Genomic DNA, 13,940 nt, shown 5'->3' on the forward strand with positions numbered 1-13,940 from the left:
TTCTTTTGGCTTACTGGGCAGTTTCTCTGCTGCTTTCACCTAGGATTAGTCATGCTGCTGCATGGTTGGAAGGTTGGAAAGTCAAAGATGGTCTCACAGTTGGTACTGGCAGTCAGCTAGGGTCCCTTGATCTCCACATGGCTTCTCATTTTCCTGGGTAGGCTAGACCAGCTTCTTTACATGGTTGCCTCATGGTAAGAAATGACCCAAGGATTAGTGCTTTAAAACAAAGTCTTCTCATGTTTTTTTGGGTTGGTTGGGCAGTTCTGCTTGTCTCACCTGGGCTCACTCATACAACTACATTCAGCTGGTGGGTTGGCAGGGGAATGGATTCAGGTGGGACAACTAGACAGCTTGGTCTCTCTGCAAGTTATCCGAAGTTTCTTCATAGCATAAAGCTCTCACGGCAGTATTCCAAGAGGGCAAAGCAGATGCTGCAAGATCTCTTGAGGCCATGGCTTCAGAACTCATATCACTTCCACAGCATCCTCTTGGTTAAAGCAAGTTGTAAGGCCAGCCCAGATTAAAGGGGTTGGACAAATAGACTTCACCTCTTCGCGGGAGAACCAGAAAAGTCACATTGCAAAGGGGCCTGCATATTAAGATGGGAGGAAGTGGTAGCCATTGAACAGTCTACCCTGCTGCCCTTATGATGACTGAACTACTTTCTTTCCTCCTGCCATTAACACTAATTGCTTCTCTAACTCTGTGTGACCTAAATGCATACTTCCTAAGAGGGAAGTCAGGGGCTCCTAAGGCATAAACCTGGGGCCAGATCACCTTAGACTGTAGTGAGGCAATCTGGTATTATAGTGGCCTTTTAGAAAGGGACTGTGGTGTGGCAGTCCTCGGAAGCTTTCCTAAAGGAGTCAATACAGGCACCTTGCTTGACTGGTACACTGTACCTGAAAATAGTTGTGCTGGGTACAAATATCAGCCTATAAATATACAAGAAATATACCTCTTTTTGTTTTTCTGTAACAACTTATTTTCTGTATTACTTAACAATGTGTGTATAAATTTTGGTGTGAGAGACTAACGTGAACTGTAAACTTTCACTTAAAGCACAATTTACAAACAAACAAAACAAACTTATTTTTCTGTTTTGAGTCTCTAATCCACCGTGGTGGGAGATTCTTAATTTTAGCCAATTTAGGGTTACCCCCTTCTGTCTTTGGGGTCATATCTAATTTCTAGAGGGTTTTATACATTATCATGGCATCAGGAGCGACCATCTAGTCCTCTTTGTCATCCGTCTTTGCAGACCTTACTTTTGCTATCTCATTTAGTTCTGCTCAGTAATCCCTAGCGGTTGACATTTTGTAACAATTATGACCATGATCTTGATTATGATAGCATCAATAACAATTGCTATTTATTTAGTGTCTGCTAGCCAGGCACTGTGCAGTGTTCATTAAACATAGCACTGCTTTAAAACAAAACAACCCTGTGTCCTTCTATTACACCCCATGGTGTTCGCTCTGAATATTCTGTATATAAAGGACAATTGCGGTTTTTGATGTCTAACACTTAAGCCTCCATCCTATTGAGGATGCCTCCCAAAGGAGAAGTTGAGGTGAACAGATACCTACTATACTAGCTCCTCTGCCAGCTGGAATGTAGGCCTTTGACTTCAACTTTCCCAATCAGATGCACTCATCTGAGATTTTGAATTTCAAACTAATGACACAAAGAAGCAAGGACAGTGGAGACGTTTGTCTGGTGTCAGTGGCAGCAACATCCAGTTGGCGGGCACAGCAGTATCTGTGTTGCCAGCCCTTGGATTCAGTGTTGAATACCTGGAATGACAACAGTGCAGGCTGTGGTTTCTGTGTTCAGTGGCAGTGGTAGCAGTGCCCCAGTGGATTGGCTCTCTGGTTCTATTTTTGGCTGTGGTTTTATCTGCATGGCCTCTCTTTATTCCTGCCTGTTTTCCAGTTAATCTGTGAGATACCCATTAAATATTATTTTGAGAAATTAACTGATGGGGGAATTTTTACCAGGAATGGTTGTAGGTAGTACACCTCAGGGAAAGGTGGGTTGGGATGGTGGAGAGCTCAGACTGGTTATTTGGCCTGGTGGGGGTGAATGCAAGGGAGTCCAGGTAACATTAGAGAATTGGATATTCACAGCTCATGGCAAATTGTAGCAAAATAGCTACTTAAATAATTCCATGGATCACGTGTACTGATGTGTCAACTGAAGGCAAGGCTTTGGCCATGCAAGTGGTTACTGCCATAGGACAGTAAAAAGGATAGGCAGAGTTCAGGGGCTTGGGGGCACGGGGGTGTTGTCATTGCTTTGAATATTGCTGGACGTCTTAAAGAAAGAATGACAAGCTAAAATTGTTAAATTATTTGCTCAGGATACCAGTTGAAACTCAGAGACTTTCTGTAACTGCTGTAAAAGTCCCTGAGAGATTTTATAAAACATGAACACTCCAATTAAAGGACTGAAATTGTTGTAAGCCAAACACAATGCTTGATCCTCAGAGTTACCAAATTTTATTAGTTTAATTCATAGGCTTGTCCAGTCTCTTATGAGGAAGTTAGGATATTGATCAGGAAAGAGTAGTATCTAAATACTTGGAATGAAATATATTGGAGACTTTTTTTTTTTTTTTAGCTGACTCAGACCACCTTGAATTCCCACCCCACTGAGTCTCCCATGTCAGCTAAAATGCCCTCACCTTGTGTGTGGAGGCTATTCTTGACTGCTTGAAATCTAATTCAATTATCTATAATGTGCAGCTATTCTTGCGCCTCTCTCTTTAAAAGAGACCTCTTTCATGCCTTATCCACTTCCTTTCATGTACCTCTTGCCTTTTTTTCTCTCCTCCTTTCTTTGCAATTACTCATCAGAAGATCCCAAAAGAACTTATGGTAAATTGGGATCATCCTCAGAACTGGAGGAGGAGCTGAGCAGGCCAAGCTGGTAAGTTCTACTGCTGAGAGGGATGGAGAAAGACTGAAAACACACAAGAGTCAATAAACTAGCAGTAAATAAAAAAGATAAAAAAGCAGATCCTAAAACTGAATACAAACAGAACCAAATAAACTTAACTGTGTATAAACATTGGAAAACATAAACACACAGAAAATATAATTCATGCTACTTTTGAACACTGATGCTGTATCCTAGGTAGGAAATTCTAAGAATAAAGACAAGTGCAAAGAAATCTTTACCTTGTGGGCTTTCTGTTGGTATTGTAATTGTGAAACTGTTTTTGTGTATACTGTAAAACAAATGAGTAAAGATATTGATGTGAATGGGAATCAGAGTTAGCATTGTGGGAGAAAGATAAAAACATGGAATGGAATAAGATGAGAAAGAATCCCATGAAGGTGAGAAGTATCGGTAAACATATATATACCTAGTTCTGTCCTCTAGTAGCAGTAAACACTATCTAACACCCAGGTCTTGATTTTTAAATACCATATCAATGTTCCTTGAAGAAATGGCTGCTTCTAGGCCTGGGGCAGGGAAAGTACAAGGTGAGTGTGCGGTATCTTGTGCCTGTAAGCCAGGAAGTGGAAGTGGTCAAAGACTGATGAGGTCAAGTCAAAAGAACACAGGAACTGGGTTGAGGGGACTCTCGGTGGTTAAATTTGGGACAATCTGAGCATACGAAAGAATAATAATGGTTATGAGACATTAAAGAAAAAAACCCTTTGCGCCCATATAAACAAGAGAGTGAGAAAGAGAACAAAAGGGTAGGAGGCAATCCTAGAGTGGGAAAGAGACTGGGGCACTGGTCACAAGCAAGCAAAGGGAAGTAATTGAGTTTGGCACTTGATGCATTCCATGCACTGGAATAGGCATTTTTTTGTGTATGTCATTTCTGTGAGTTGGAATTGACTCGATGGCAATGGGTTTGGTTTTTGGTTTTGGGCAACTCTGTAAGGATATTGGAGCCGTGGTGGTGCAGTGGTTAAAAGCTACAGGTGCTAACCAAAAGGACAGCAGTTCAAATATACCAGCCGCTCCTTGGAAACCCTGTGGGGCAATTCTACTCATCCTACAGAGTTGCTATGGGTTGGAATCTACTCTATGGCAAGGGTTTTTTTTTTTTCCTGTGGGGACATTATCACTGTCCTTTTACTGCTGAGAAAGCCAAGATTTGGATGGTATAGTCTAGGTCATACAGTAAAAGGCAAAGCTGGGATTCTAATCTGGTTTGCTTCATTTCAAAGCCTGAGCTCTTTTCATTGTGCTGTGCTTATACAGCATGTTGGTGAATTAAAGACTGTCTCTAAATAATTTTTTCATTCAACTTTCTCAATAAATTTGCAACAGTAATCTATGGGTGTGTCTATGACACCAATCAAGTGAAAGAAGTTGGCAAAATTTAGTTATTTCCAAATACAATAAAGCTATTAGATTTTGTGTAAACGTACAATTCAGACTTTTTATTTTTTTAAACTGTTTTAATTCTTATTTTGAAGTTTATCTGCCTATAAAACAGAAAGACATGATGTGGTATGGGAAAATATTACCGTGGGCCACAAGGAAAGTCATTGTTGAAGCTTCAGAATATTTTACTATGAATTAACCTCTTAAGTGCACTTAACATTAAACTTTCTAGTTATTGCTTTTGCTGTCTAGGTGTTCTTCAGAGAGGTTTAAAATTTGAATAAAAAGATGTTTGGAAAGCATGAGAAAGATTCACCACCAAAAGATGTACAGTAGACAGTGGCCCTGGGAGCCCCATAGCATCAGTGAGCCACACTTAATGGGAAAGAGAAATATAACTGAAAAAGTGCTCTGTTTTTATAAAGGATTTAAAAAAACCTGTCTTAGATATTTTTTAAAATAACAGCTTCATTGAGATATAATTAACGTCCATACAATTTACCCATGTCAACTGTATGATTCAGTGGTTTTCTGTATATTCAGAGTTGTGCAACCAGTACCACAATCAACTGCGGAATATTTTCATCACCCTCAAAAGAAAACAGTGCCCATTAGCAGTAATTCCCCATTGCCCCTCAGCACCCCCCGTCTCCAGCCCCAGCCCTCCCCACCCCAGTGCTCTCGAGTCAAGCCCCAGCCCTAGGCAGCCATTAATCTACTTACTTTTTCTATGGATTTGCCTCTTCTGGGCATTTCATATGAATAAAATCATACATATATCGTCTTTTGTGTTGGCTTCTTTCACTTAACAATGTTTTCTAGGTTCATTCATGTAGCATATAACAGTAATTCAGTCCTTTTTATGGTTGAATAATATTCCGTTCTATGGATATACCATATTTTATTTATCTACCCACCAGTTGATGGGCTTTGGGTTGTTTCTACTTTTTGGTTATTACGAGTAATACTGTTATGAACATTCACGTACAAGTTTTTCTGTGAACATATGTTTTCATTTCTCTTAGATATATATATATATATATATATATATATATATATATATATATATATAGGGGTAAAATTGCTGGATTATATGATATCTCTATTTTATCCATTTGTGGAACTCCAAAGTGGTTGCGCCATTTTTAATACCTACCAGGAGGTGTGAGGGTTCCAGTTTCTCCACACCCTCACCGAACTTGTTATTATCTTTTTGATTATAGACATTGTAGTGGGTATGAAGTGATATCTTGTTGTGGATTTGATTTACATTTCCCTGATGGCTAATGATATGGAGCATCTTTTCACTGGCCATTTGTATATTTTCTCTGCAGAAATTTTTTTTCCATTGTCATGGATTGAATTACGTCCCCCCCAAAAATGTGTGTTTCAGTTTGACTGGGCCATGAATCTTGGTGTTATGTGATTTTCCTATATGTTGTAAATTCTGCCTCTATGATGTTAATGAGGGAGGATGGGCGGCAGCTGTGTTAGTGAGGCAGGACTCAATCCACAAGATTGGGTTGTGTCTTGAGGCAATCTCTTGAGAGCTAAAAGATAGAAGCCAGCAGGGAGACAGGGGCCCTCAAGCCACCAAGAAAGCAGTGCCAGGAGCAGGGCATGTCCTTTGGATCCAGAGTTCCTGTGAGGAGAAGCTCCTAGTCCTAGGGAAGATTGATGAGAAGGCCAACAGAGAGAGAAAGGCTTCCGGTGGAGGTGACACCTTGAGTTTAGACTTTTAGCCTACTAGACTGTGAGAAAATGAATTTTTCTTTGTTAAAGCCATCCACTTGTGGTATTTCTGTTATACCAGCACTAGATGTCCATTAAAAAACATTTTTTTTTAAATTATTGAGTTGTAATAGTTATTTATATATTCTAGATACAAGCCCGTTATCAGATAGTGTTTGCAAAAAATTAGCTCCCATCTGTGAGTTCTCTTTTCACTTTCTTTATAGTGTCTTTTGAAGCACAACATTTAAAAAATTTTGATGATGTCCAGTTTATCTAAGTTTTCTTTTGTTGCTTGTGTTTTTAATATCATATGTAAGAAACCATTGCCTAATTCAAGGTCACAAAGTTTTACACCTCTGTTTTCTTCTAAGAGTTTTAGCTCTTACATTTAGGACTGAGGTTTTTGGGTTTTTATTTAGGACTTTGATCCATTTTGAGTTAATTTTTTGAATATGGTATGAGATAGGGGGTCCCACTTCATTCTTTTGCTTGTGGAAGTCCAGTGTCCCAACACCATTTGTTGAAAAGACCAGTCTTTCTCCATTTTATTGTCTTGGCACCTCTGTCAAAAATCAGTTGACCATAGATATATGGGTCTTTTTCTGGACTCTGAATTCTATTCCAATGATCTATCAGTACAACACTGTTTTGATTACTATAGCTTTGCAATAAGTTTTGAAATTGGGAAGTCTGAGTCCTCCAACTCAGTTCTTCTTTTTCAAGATTATTTTTGGCTATTCTGGGTTCCTTGCATTTCTATATGAATTTTAGGATCAGCCTGTCCATTTCCAAAAAGAATTCCATTGGAATTTTTGTACTTTTATAACTAAAAGTACATAGGAATTATTGTGGTGGCACTTGAGGCATGCAGTATGTTTTTCTTCATTCTTGTTCTGGATGTGCCATTTTAAAACAAACAATTGCTAAATGATTTGCAATTTCTTCCAACATTTTTGATGACATATCACAAAATACATTCTGTCACTATTCTTCTTCTGACTTCCTCTTTATGTGGTTTATCTGCTCTGCTGTGGATAACATCAGCAGTCTGAAAATAAAACAGCCCAAAGGCCATCACCACTATAAGACTGATAAGAATCTTACTCTTGAGAGCAACTATTTATCCTTTTTGAATTGTATTTTTGTCACATCACAGTAGGCATTTATATTTGGCCCCATAGTACAGGTTGTGTTGAGGAGAGCATTAGGCTTTTGCCAGACTGCATTTTGTCATTAAATAAAACTTTTTTTTTTATGAAAGGCATTTTTGTTATTAAAGAAAATAAATATACAAACTCCAAGTCTCCTGGGTGGCCTAAAAGGTCTGTGCTCAACCATTAACCTAAAAGGAAGCCCTGGTGGCTTAGTGGTTAAGTGCTATGGCTGCTAACCAAAAGGTCAGCAGTCGAATCCACCAGGTGCTCCTTGGAAACTCTATGGAGCAGTTCTACTCTGTCCTATAGGGTCATTGTGAGTCGAAATCAACTTGATGGCAATGGGGTTGGTTTTTGGTTTTGGTATCAACCTAAAGGTTGGCAGTTTGAACCCACACAGTGGCACTGTGGAAGAAAGGCCTGGCGAATTGCTTCCATAAAGATCGTAGCCAAGAAAACCCTATGGCGCAGTTCCACTGTGTAACACATGAGGTCGCCATGAATAGGAATCCACTCAAGGACAATGAGTTTGGGTTTTGTAATACCAGCTCCAGTATATCAGTGGGTCTGAGTCACTTCAGGCGTGGGAGTGGGCACTATTTGTTCCAAGGAAGTAGCAGAGGAGAAGCAAAAATAGAACTCCTACATTCCCTTCCTGTTTTGTCCTCTCCTGGTGGACTACCCCAGGCCAAAACCACCATACCCTACAGGTACCAGTTCAAATACCTCCCCCATCAGGGGTTTCTCATAGTTTTCCTTTTCTGTATCCTTGGGGTTGATATTAGGGGAGGGAGCCAGCGTTCTTGATAGTTCAGCATCTTGTTCTTCTATACTATTTCTACCCTTTGCAATGATATTTTCCATAGTGATGCCTGATAATAGAATGCCTGTACCCTGTTATAGGAGTATGACCTACTAATGCTGTCCTAGGGCTTACTGGAGCCCTTAGCATGGAGGACAGGGTGGGTGTGTGAATGCATCCTTCCTGGAATCTTAATGACATGCCCAGGGAACAGGCTTCTTCACTTGTGTTGCAGGGGAAAAGCATCACAAAGTTTAGTAAAACAAAGTTTTATTCCGCATATATTCAAAAAGACAAAAGTAGGAAGAGGACAAGCATGCTGAAGAAGGTTACAGAATCATCTGAGTATATTAATATCACAGAATAGGTAGAATCGTTGACAGCTTCACCTTTTCACAGATTGGCTAGAAATTGTGATCTTACATTTTGAATCGTTTTTCTTAACAAGCGTTGGTACACGTTTCAGTAATGAGGGTCAAACAATTGGTCCAACAATTTTCTATTCACTAAATGCTAATAGAAATGGATAAGGGTAGAAAGACTTTTGTGTTCTGTTAGGTTGGCTTATGTGAAAGGTCCCCTAAAAGATACTTTTCTTCCCTAAAAGATAATTTCCAAGATTATCCTAGCTATTGTCTTCATCTCAGGGCCCAGTTGATGTGTTCTTGTGAGTCCTTGTGAGCCTTTGTGGGCCTAACTGCAGCTGGGCCACATTCTCTATGTTCAAGGATAGGGAATAATGATTCCAATATTATTTTCTAAATCATTTGTCAACAATAATTTCCCCCTTCTGGACAATTGTCATCGTCTCTTTCCATGGATGTAGTCTATTTGGTTCCTGTGTATTCCATCTGATGAGGTCCACGTGTATAGTCGCCGTTTATGTTGGTGAAAGAAGGTATTTGGAATGAAGAAATTGTTGGTTTTGCAAAATTTTATCATGTGATCTCTGGCGTCATTTCTGTCACCAGGGCCATCCAGCTACCGATCCTTCTTCTTTGTTTCCAGCTTTTGCATTCCAATCACCAGCAATTATCAATGTATCCTGATTGTGTGTTCGATCAATTTCAGACTGCAGCAGCTGATAAAAATCTTCTAATTCTTCATCTTTGCCCCTAGTGGTTGGTGTGTAAATTTGAATAATAGTCGTATTAACTGGTCTTCCCTGTAGGAGTATGGATATTATCCTATCACTGACAGCACTGTACTTCAGGATAGGTCTTGAAACGTTCTTTTTGGTGATGAATGCAACACCATTCCTCTTCAAGTTGTCATTCCCAGCATAGTAGACTATAGGATTGTCTCATTCAAAATGGCCAGTACCAGTCCATTTCAGCTCACTAATGCCTAGGATATCGAAGTTTATGCATTCCATTTCATTTTTGACGATTTCCAATTTTTCCTAGATCCATACCTCGTACACTCCAAGTTCCAATTATTAATGGATGTTTGCAGCTGTTTCTTCTCATTTTGAGTTGTGCCACATCAGCAAATGAAGGTCCCGAAAGCTTTACTCCATCCACATCATTAAGGTCGACTCTACTTTGAGGAGGCAGCTCTTCCCCAGTCATCTTTTGAGTGCCTTCCAACCTGGGGGGCTCACCTTCCAGCACTATATCAGACAATGTTCCGCTTCTATTCATAAGGTTTTCACTGGCTAATGCTTTTCAGAAGTAGACTGCTAGGTCCTTCTTCCTAGTCTGTCTTAGTCTGGAAGCTCAGCTGAAACCTGTTCTCTGTGGGTGATCTGAGTACCAGTGGCATAGCTTCCAGCATCACAGCAACACACAAGCCCCCATAGTATGACAAACTGAGAGACATGTGGGGGGTACCTATTAGCAGTCACTCCCTATTCCCCTCCAACTCTTCCCTTCTCAGCGCTAGACAGTCAATGTGATGGTTAAGGTTGTGTGTCAACTTGGCTGGGCAATGATTCTCAGTGGTTTGGTAGTCGTATGATGTTGTGATTACTTCCATGATGAGGTTTGATATAATGTGATCATTATATCCTGCATGATGGGATGCGCTGTGAGTAGACAGTCAGTTGAAGGGGAGTTTCCTTGGGCATGTGGCCTGCATTGAATGTAAATGGACATTCTGGCAAGGCTGTTTCTTGCTCTGGATCCTGCAGCTGGCTCCTATTTGTCTGACCTCCTATTCTTAGGAACTGAGCTAGCAGCTTACTTGCAGTTTTCCCTGCCAACCTTGGAATTCGTTGATCTTCCCAACCTGTGAGCAACAGCTCTGCTCTCTGATCTGCCGATCCTGGGTTCACCAACACCTGTGGCTACGTGCAGCTGAGTGAATCAGGAGAAGCCTCTATCCTGACCCACAAACTTGGGATGTTCCAGCCTCTACAAAACCGTGAGCCATTTCCTTATATTAATCTCTGTATATATTTATGTGATTTGCTGGTTTTCTTCTCTAGAGAACCCAGCCTGAGAATGTGGTACCGAGAGTGGTTCTAGATAAACAGAATTGTAAGGATGAATTTTAAGTTGGTTCTCAAGTCTGGTTAGTCTGAAAGATGTTTATGACTCTGCTTCTAGTACTAAAGAGGACACTGCTAATGCATGGCGAGGTGGCAATACAAATACGCAAAATATCATCACCAATATATCAGGTATTGGTGGAAGGCAAGGCTCTGAGTAATTGCATGTATGATACCTTTCTACAATTTTGTCATAATGAGAAGTATAAGGAAACTAGTTGATTAGTCCTACTTTCTGTAGATAAGCTGGTAAAAGAAAGAGATGAGCTCATGGCTTCAGAGTCAAAGCTCAAGTGCCGCATAAATGACTTCAAACTTTCCACTTGTGCCTTGAAAGAAAGTCTTATTTCTTATAGTAAGAGAGCTGATATTGCCAAAAACCAAACCCAGAGTCTCATCGTAAGAGTGGCTGAATTACAATGCCAACTCAATTGCCAACCTTGAGAAGTGTCTGAAGTTAAAATGAGGGCATTGATTGGGAAGAAATGGGATCCTGAAACTTGGGATGGGGGCATATAGGCAGATAGTCAGGAAGCTGGAGACAAAAAAAAAAATGAGCCCCTAAATTCCACTGAATCACTCCTGCCAACAGAACTAGCCCTCTTACTCCCATCTGAAGAGATTATTCCATGTTGTATGTTAAACCACCCTCCTCAGTAAAACCATTAGCCCCTCCACCCCCATCTAATGAGATTAACCCAGGTGTGTCTAAAGAGCCCTTGTCTGAATCATTGCCTGGGCCATCTCCTGAGGCAGGTGCCTTAGGAGACAATGCTGAATGTTCTCAAAACACTTCCCTGCCACCGATTTTAGCTTCTAGACCTATAACTAGATTTAAGTCCCAGCAAGCCCCAAAAGGTGAAGTACAAAGTGTGACCCAGGAAGAGGTACACTACACTCCAAAAGAACTACTTGACTCTTTCTAATATATACAAACAGAAACTTGGTGAATATGCATGGGAATGGCTATGAAGGGTGGCGGATAATGGTGCAAGTAACTTAAAGATGAATCAGTCTGAGTTTATTGATATGGGCCTACTAAATACAGATTCTTCGTTGAGAAAAGATCTAATAGTATATTTGGTTGGGTAGCTGAAGCATGGATTCCATGGTGGCATATACTAAATCAAATTGAAGTACCAGGCCTGCCTTGGTATACTATGGAAGAAGGTATCCAAAGGCTTAGGGAAATGGGCATACTAGAGTGGATTTATCAGGTTAGATCCACAGACCCACACATGGAGTGCCCAGAGGATACACCTTTTACCACAACTGTGAGGAACAAATTTATGAAGGAAGTTCCAGCATCCTTGAAGACTGCTGTGATTGCTATTTTATGTAAGTCAGATTTGACAACGGGAACTTCCCTAGCTGAATTAAGACACCTAACTACAACGGGGCTGATTGGACCCCATGGTAGTAGGGGCCAAATGGTGGCACTCAATTGACAAAGATAACATAGGTGTGGACAGTGAAGTCAAAGCTGTAATCAGAATAGTCTGACTTGTATGGACTTATGGCCTTGGTTACTTAGCCATAGGGTCCCTAGGAGTGAAACAGATAGGAAATCTACTAAATATTTACTTGATCTGTACAACCGGATGAATTCTAGGTCAAGTGAACAGCAGCCTAACTTGAATCACCAGCATAGAGAGTCACGGTCCCTCAATCATTTTCCAGAGCTGAGTGAATTTAAAGGTCCACAACCCCTTGAATGAAGCGGAGGCCGGGTCCCCCTGAGGAAGGACTCCAATACACTGCCAAAAACTTATACTTTGTTAACCTTTCTTCCAGCCTTCCCCAAAGGAATCTATGGCCTTTTACAAGAGTAACTGTTGATTGGGGAAAAGGAAATAATCAGACTTTTCAGGGGTTACCGGATATTGGCTCTGAACTGCAAACCCTGGTGGCATGGTGGTTAAGAGCTACGGCTGCTAACCAAAAGGTCAACAGTTTGAACCCACCAGGCGCTCCTTGGAGAACCTATGGGGCAGTCATACTCTGTCTGATAGGACTGCTATGAGTCAAAATGAACTCGACGGCAATGGATTTGATTTTTTTTTTGGTTTACAGCTCTGAACTGACTTTAATTCCAGGAGACTCAAAACATCACTGTGGCCTACCAGTCAGAGTGGGGGCATATGGAAGTCAGGTAATTAATGGAGTCTTAGCTTATGTCCATCTCACAGTTGGTCCAGTGGGTCTCTGAACCCATCCTGTAGTGATTTTCCCAGTTCAGGAATGCATAATTGGGATAGATATACTCACACTGGATGCCTGAGAAATGGAGTAAGGGCTATTATGGTAGGAAAAGCCAAGTGGAAGCCATTTGAACTGCCCCTACTTAGGAAAATAGTAAACCAAAAGAATACTGCATTCCTAGAGGGATTGTGAAGATTACTGCCACCATCAAGGACTTGGAGAATGCAGGGGTGGTGATTCCCACCACATTCCCATTCTACCTGCCTATTTGGCCTGTGCAAAAAACAGATGGATCTTGGAGAATGACAGTGGATTATTGAAAACTTAACCAGGTGGTGACTCCAATTGCAGCTGCTGTTCCAGATGTCATTTCATTGCTTGAGCAAATTAATGTATCTTCTGGTAGTGGTATGAAGCTATTGATCTGGCTAATGCCTTTTTCTCCATATGTGTTTTGAAGGACCATCGGAAGCAATTTGCCTTCACCTGGCAAGACCAGCAATACACCTTCAGTTGTCTACCTCAGAGCAACATCAACTCTCCAACCCTATGTCATAATTTAGTCCTCAGGGACCTTGATTGCCTTTCCCTTCTGCCAGACATCACACTGGTCTATTACACTGATAACATTATGCTGATTGGACCTAGTAAGGAAGAAGTGTCAATGACTCTGGACTTATTTGGTAAGACGTTTGCGTGCTAGAGGTTGGGAAATTAATCCCATAAAAATTCAGGCACCTTTCACCTCAGTGAAACTTCTAGGGGTCTAGTGGTGTGGAGGATGTCCAGATATTCCTTCTAAAGTGAAGGATAAGTTATTGCATCTGGCTGCTTTCACAACTAAAAAGGAGGCTCAGTGCTTAGTGGGTCTCCTTGGGTTTTGGAGGCAACATTTCTTCATTTGGGTGTGCTACTCGGGCCTGTTTATCAAATGACTTGAAAAGCTGCTAGTTTTGCGTGGGACCCAGAACAAGAGAAGGCTCTGCAACAGTTTCAGGCTGCCATGCAAGCTGCTTTGCCCCTTGGGCCATGTGATCCAGCTGATTCAACGGTGCTGGAAGTGTCAGTGGCAGTTAGAGATGCTGTTTGGAGTCTTTGGCAGGCCCCTATTTGTGAATCACAGCACAGACCCTTAGGATTTTGAAGCAAAGCGCTACCATCCTCTGCAGATAACTACTCTTCTTTTGAGAAACAGCTTTTGGCT

This window comes from Elephas maximus, chromosome 2, assembly GCF_024166365.1.
Source record: "Elephas maximus indicus isolate mEleMax1 chromosome 2, mEleMax1 primary haplotype, whole genome shotgun sequence".
Taxonomy (NCBI): Eukaryota; Metazoa; Chordata; class Mammalia; order Proboscidea; family Elephantidae; genus Elephas; species Elephas maximus.